Genomic DNA, 5,564 nt, shown 5'->3' on the forward strand with positions numbered 1-5,564 from the left:
ATAAATTAAAATTAAAATTTATTATGGGATCTTTGGATCCCGATTTTAGAAACCCAAAAAAGATCCTACGTAAGATCCCGATCTTGACAACATTGCATCAAATTCTTAGCATATATCTAAAATTTGGAACCGAGAATCACGAACCCTGTTTAGTCATAACCACTAACAACCAGTTAATGCACCTTGCCGATATAATTGCTTCTAATATGTGCTTATATATTAAACAACCATCTTATGGATACATAGTGGTTCCACGTGAGGACGCTTTTAATTGCTTCCTTCCAACCTGGACTCAAGCCAAATAAGTTCAAATAATAATAATAATAATAATAAGTTTATCCTACAACCACAATATATCCAATCCAGTCAACCTTTATAAATAAAATAAAATATAACTCCGGTTACTCACTACAGAATAATGAGAAGATATAGGAAAATTAAAAATTGAAACACTAAATAGACCCATTTACATTTTGGTTGAAGAGCATACCATTATCCAAATGTCCATAAGCCAATCTGGAAGACTTGGTAGTGCTTCTCAGACAACAGTTTCTTTTTGTATTGAATGCAAGTTTCAGTTTCTCGATATGTTCCCCACACTATGACACAATCAAATACACACATAGCAAAACCCAAATTGTGGATTTGTAACAACTTTTAATTAAAGTCCAAACATATGTAGATGAGGACAAATGCCAGTATAATTAGGTTATCTTCTTTGTGACTCGATTCTTTATTTGACCATTATTTCAATAGTTTGATTTTATAATGCTTATACTAAATCAAAACAAGGTTAATTTTAGTTATGACACTCTTCGTCAGCTTGGAAGGCTCATTAACTTTCTTTTCAGTTTCAACTTGGAAGGTTCTTGGGTTTGTGGATTTCAAATTGAGGTAGCTCCCTCCCCACCCCTACAATTAGAAAAGCACGATTTCAGTAAGCCCTAATTGATAAATTTAAATACTAATGTTAAAGACATAATCAAGATCATAATGATTTCTTACGCGAGGATTTAAAAGCAAAAGAATAAGAACAGGTTGCCATTTTAATAGTTTTGTTGTATAAGGGAAGATGAAAGTTGATGCTTACCACCATGAAATTGAGATATGGTTGGATGCTGAAGGATAAAATATTAAAATTATAAAGATCTACTCTCCCAAACATGTAAGCCCCCTTGTCATACCTAGCCCATGACAAACAAATATAACCCAACAAAATCATAGATTGAAGCAACTAAATTTTTTTAACTTATTTCTTTATGCATATGGATAGATGAGAATGAGTCAAAAGCATAGCCTAATTACATAGGTCTCTCCATCTCCTATGAAAGTATAATAGAACATAAACTTAGTGATTATCAAATTAGGGTTTACGCACGTTTTTCCTTGAGACTCCAACATAATATGGAAGTGGTTTCATAAAAATCTTTGTCTTCTTCAAAGTTGTTCGTCCTCTGGTTCTATAGAAGCTTATGTAAAAAAAATCAATTTATTGGGGTGTAGAGAAATAATCAAGAAAGAATGAAAAACATTAAAAACAAACAAACAAAAAACTAACCCATTCTTACCCTTGTAGTGAAGAATAGAATTGCCAATGCTAATACATAATGATCTAAACAATTGGTCATACTAACCTCTTCCTTAAAAAAAAAAAAAAAGAATATAATAATGAAAAGAACAAACCTCCTTAATTTGAAGAAAACCTTTGACTCGTTCTTGATAATCTAGTGAGTTATCAGGATCAATCACTTTTAACACAAGAAACATTATAGCGGCAACCATTACAGATGGAAGATAAACCAGAGACCTTGAATCTGCATTTCATGTTTATATCAAATACTTGATTTGAATTAAATCAAAATCAAAATAATTCTTTGATTCAAAGCTCCAACTCATTATCTTAAAGAAAACAAATAGGCGAATGCGAGATGAATCATAAAAGATTGGTAGAGATGATGTGAGAATTAGGTCAAAAAGAAAAAAGAATGGAAAAACTTACTAGGTAAATGTCGACAACGACCGAGGTGTTGCCGAACCTGTACAACGTCATTCTAGAAGGTTCCATGGCAATCTCATCAAGCCCTAGAGTTTCCTGTAACGGAAGGATTCGCTTATCGAGCGTAGTTACGTTCGATCTGATGACAGTGGATGCGATTTTGAAAAGGTCTTCAGTAATGGTGACGCCTCTTATCCCGACTTCGTCTTCTACCTGAAAGATGCAGTTGTACAAAAGGTCGGAATATGATATGTTGGTGTGTACGGTGTGGAGGAGTTTGTATTTGCAATTGTGATGATCAGAGGGACGGTTTGAGAGGAGGATCGTCGCGCCACCAACGTGGAAGACGGCATAACATGAAGTTTCTCGATGAACACAACTAATTTAGGGTTTTTGTGAGCAATTATAATATTGCAATGAGAAACTGTATAGGATAATAACTTGTATGAGGTAGTAGGTGTTATACCTCTTAATTTTCAATATATATATATATATATATATATATATATATATATATATATATATATATATATATATATATATATATATATATATATATATATATATATATATATATATATATATATATATATATATATATATATATATATATCTTTAAAATGAAAAACAATGTAGCCATATTCTTAGTTTGTTACTATAATATGTTTAAGATAAAAAAACAACATAATAAATGTTTTGGAAATTTTATATATGATAAATACCCCACCGATAAGTTTTTATACAAACTTGAAGGTATTTTTTCATTTTCTTATTATAATGTTGTTTCATCAGTTCGATAATGTCATATAATGCTAATTTATATAGAAATTATGGTTTTGTGGAGAATGAGAAACTAAACATGTAGGATTGTTCTAAATGATCATTTTTGTCAATAATGATTTCAAAATGAAGTTAAGATGGAAAACCAAATCGTCGAACTGAAATATTTGGTTATAAAGACTAAAACTATCAATATTGATAAAAAGATTGATCAAATAACAAGAAATTATGTTTTTGAAGAAAGAAACAATATTTTTTACATTTTGAAATTTTGTTAACATATTTATAAACATAAAAGGAGATAGATGGTCAAATTGATAATTTTTGGCAAAATAATAAATACTGTCAAAATTGACCAAAATGGAAAAATGACAAATAATTATGTCTTTGGAGAGTACAATGTGACAATCCGAAATTTCTATCTTGTACAAACCCTACATCTCAATCAAAGTCCAACTTGCTTCTGCTAACTTTTAGCACTGTATAGAATGTGCTGGAACTTACTGAGCTTAGTGCATCAAAGGATCAAATACTAGAATGGGTCAACTAGAGTTATAAACCACCAAACATGCTTTAAACCCTCAAACGAGGAGTTTACGGCCATGAGACCATGGGTTTACAGCCGTAAACTCATGGTGGCCATAAACTCCATGCCTATATGTGAAATACTTGGCCATTTTCATTCATTATCACACTTTCAAGCCTAGAACTTGATTTTTCTCCGCAGTATCATCCCCCTTATATATGGGTTGGAGTTGGAGCTCAGTGGGAATCTACCCGATACTGTCGTTAAACGGGGTTTTTGGTCGCATCCGATTTAGTGGTCGTAATAAAATTTAACTTTTTCCAATTACTATGGAAATGTAATTTACATACTTTTTCTTTATTTTACTACGACGAATAACGACATAGAATATAAATAAATAAAACATTTATTTATTTTACGACCTCAAAATTAACAGAACTTTTATAACGTGGAATATTCCATTAACTGTAATAGGGTAATGTAACGGAATAAACTTGGGTTGTCACACTAGATGATAAGGCAATTTAGCTACTGGAGTAGCCCTTGGAACTAAGTTGATTATAAACTCGACCTTGATGTTGCGGAAGTAATCCCGGTAGTTGCTCTTGAAAGGTGTCAGGAAAAACTACGTATTTCTGGAATGTTCCAAATGTTTTTCACTTCTTGGCTTGTTACGTATATGTGTGAAAGGAATGCGGGATATTCCCTTCGTAAGAACTTCTGTTCCCTCTGCATCTCTTGTCCCGATTGGTGGGAAGGTCTAACATTGGCTTCTAAGTTTATTTGCATGGCAACACGATCACTCGTAGTCTTGAGCAATCTCCGTCGTGAAATTCATATTAGAACTCATGCATGGTTCATCAATCAAAGCCTCGCGTATACGATTCGTATATAATTAAGATTGAAAAGGTAGTCGAATAAATGATTCTTCTCTAGGCTCACATCCAAACAAGGAAAAGATGTTAATGCGGAATCATCAATTCTAAGCCTGCAGAACCTTGATTATGTACCACCCTTGTGTATACATTCCTTCGTGATAGATTAACCGTATGGGCCTTCAGATTGAACTTGACGTACTGTATGAGTGGTATTCCGGAGAGGTTTGCTGAGGGTACTTTGGGAAAGTTATGAAGCATAAGGCAATCTACGCATGAGTGCTTCGGAGTTCTGGAACTGCGGTTTTCATAAAAAGTCGATTACGAGGAAAAGAATGTTCGCACGAAATTGGTACCATGAGGATTGAATTCACTCAAGTTACTTGATGATGTTGGAGTACTCGGAATAAGAGGCGTTAGTGTAACGACCCAATTTTTACGTCCGAAAATTTCATTTTTAAGGTATTACTTTAGAAAACATTAATAAATAAAAACATTGTTTGTTCACACCATAACACATCGCGACCATGTTCTAAAAAGTCAAACCATACATCCCATCAAAATATCAGAGTACAATCCCAGTAAATCTCATAAATGCGGAAACCGAAGAGTGTGTGTATGACGTGCCGCTACCGCGCCGGCTCCTTCCCCTTCGGTGTAGAGGTACCTGAAAACAAAACTGTAAACGTAAGCACAAAGCTTAGTGAGTTCCCCCAACGTACCACATACCATACAAACACATAACATACGTACTGCCAGGCTATTCTAGGGTGCCTGACTACCCGGTACGGCCATTCTGGGGTGCCGACCTACCCATACGGCCATTCTGGGGTGTCGTCTTACCCGTGTCAAGCCATTCTGGGGTGCTGACTACCCATGTCAAGCCATTCTGGGGTGCTGACTACCCATGTCAAGCCATTCTGGGGTGCTGACTACCCATCGGTCCTAACAACCGATCCTCGGGGACTGGTCCCCTCCCGCTACCTCTATCGCATAACATAATAGATCAACATACAAGCATACCATCACATACAGTCAGATAATTCTGGGGTGTCTGACTACCCAGCGGTCCTAATAACCGAACTCTACTACTATTGCATATAACATATCATGATAGCATGTAACATAACAGGTAATAGCAACCTAGATGATATCACAAAGACAATCATCTATCATACATCTCCTACTGGTGGGCCGGCAGTGTGGCCTTAGACCCACCACTACTGGAAGGTAACTCACCTCAAAGTAGCTGCTGAACTGATCGGGAACTAACTGACTGCTGCTGCTCCGGGAGTCCTCCGGCTGCAATTCCCACAACATACTCAATCAAACACTGCTAATCTGCCTTTAGGTAAAATGACCATTTTACCCCTGGTCTAGCTCTAAG

At 35.2% G+C, this 5,564-nt stretch overlaps 1 long non-coding RNA gene across 1 annotated transcript; it reads right to left on the reverse strand.

Annotated features, from left to right (window-relative positions):
• Nucleotides 1-427: 427 nt before the first annotated feature.
• Nucleotides 428-2,438, reverse strand: LOC144998937 (uncharacterized). Its single transcript, XR_013660476.1, has 3 exons — nucleotides 2,000-2,438; nucleotides 1,684-1,814; nucleotides 428-912 (listed from the first exon to the last, which is right to left on the reverse strand). It is a non-coding gene; the product is annotated as an uncharacterized LOC144998937 (long non-coding RNA).
• Nucleotides 2,439-5,564: the final 3,126 nt, after the last annotated feature.

Source organism: Lactuca saligna, chromosome 5, assembly GCF_052625555.1.
Source record: "Lactuca saligna cultivar CGN05327 chromosome 5, ASM5262555v1, whole genome shotgun sequence".
NCBI lineage: Eukaryota > Viridiplantae > Streptophyta > Magnoliopsida > Asterales > Asteraceae > Lactuca > Lactuca saligna.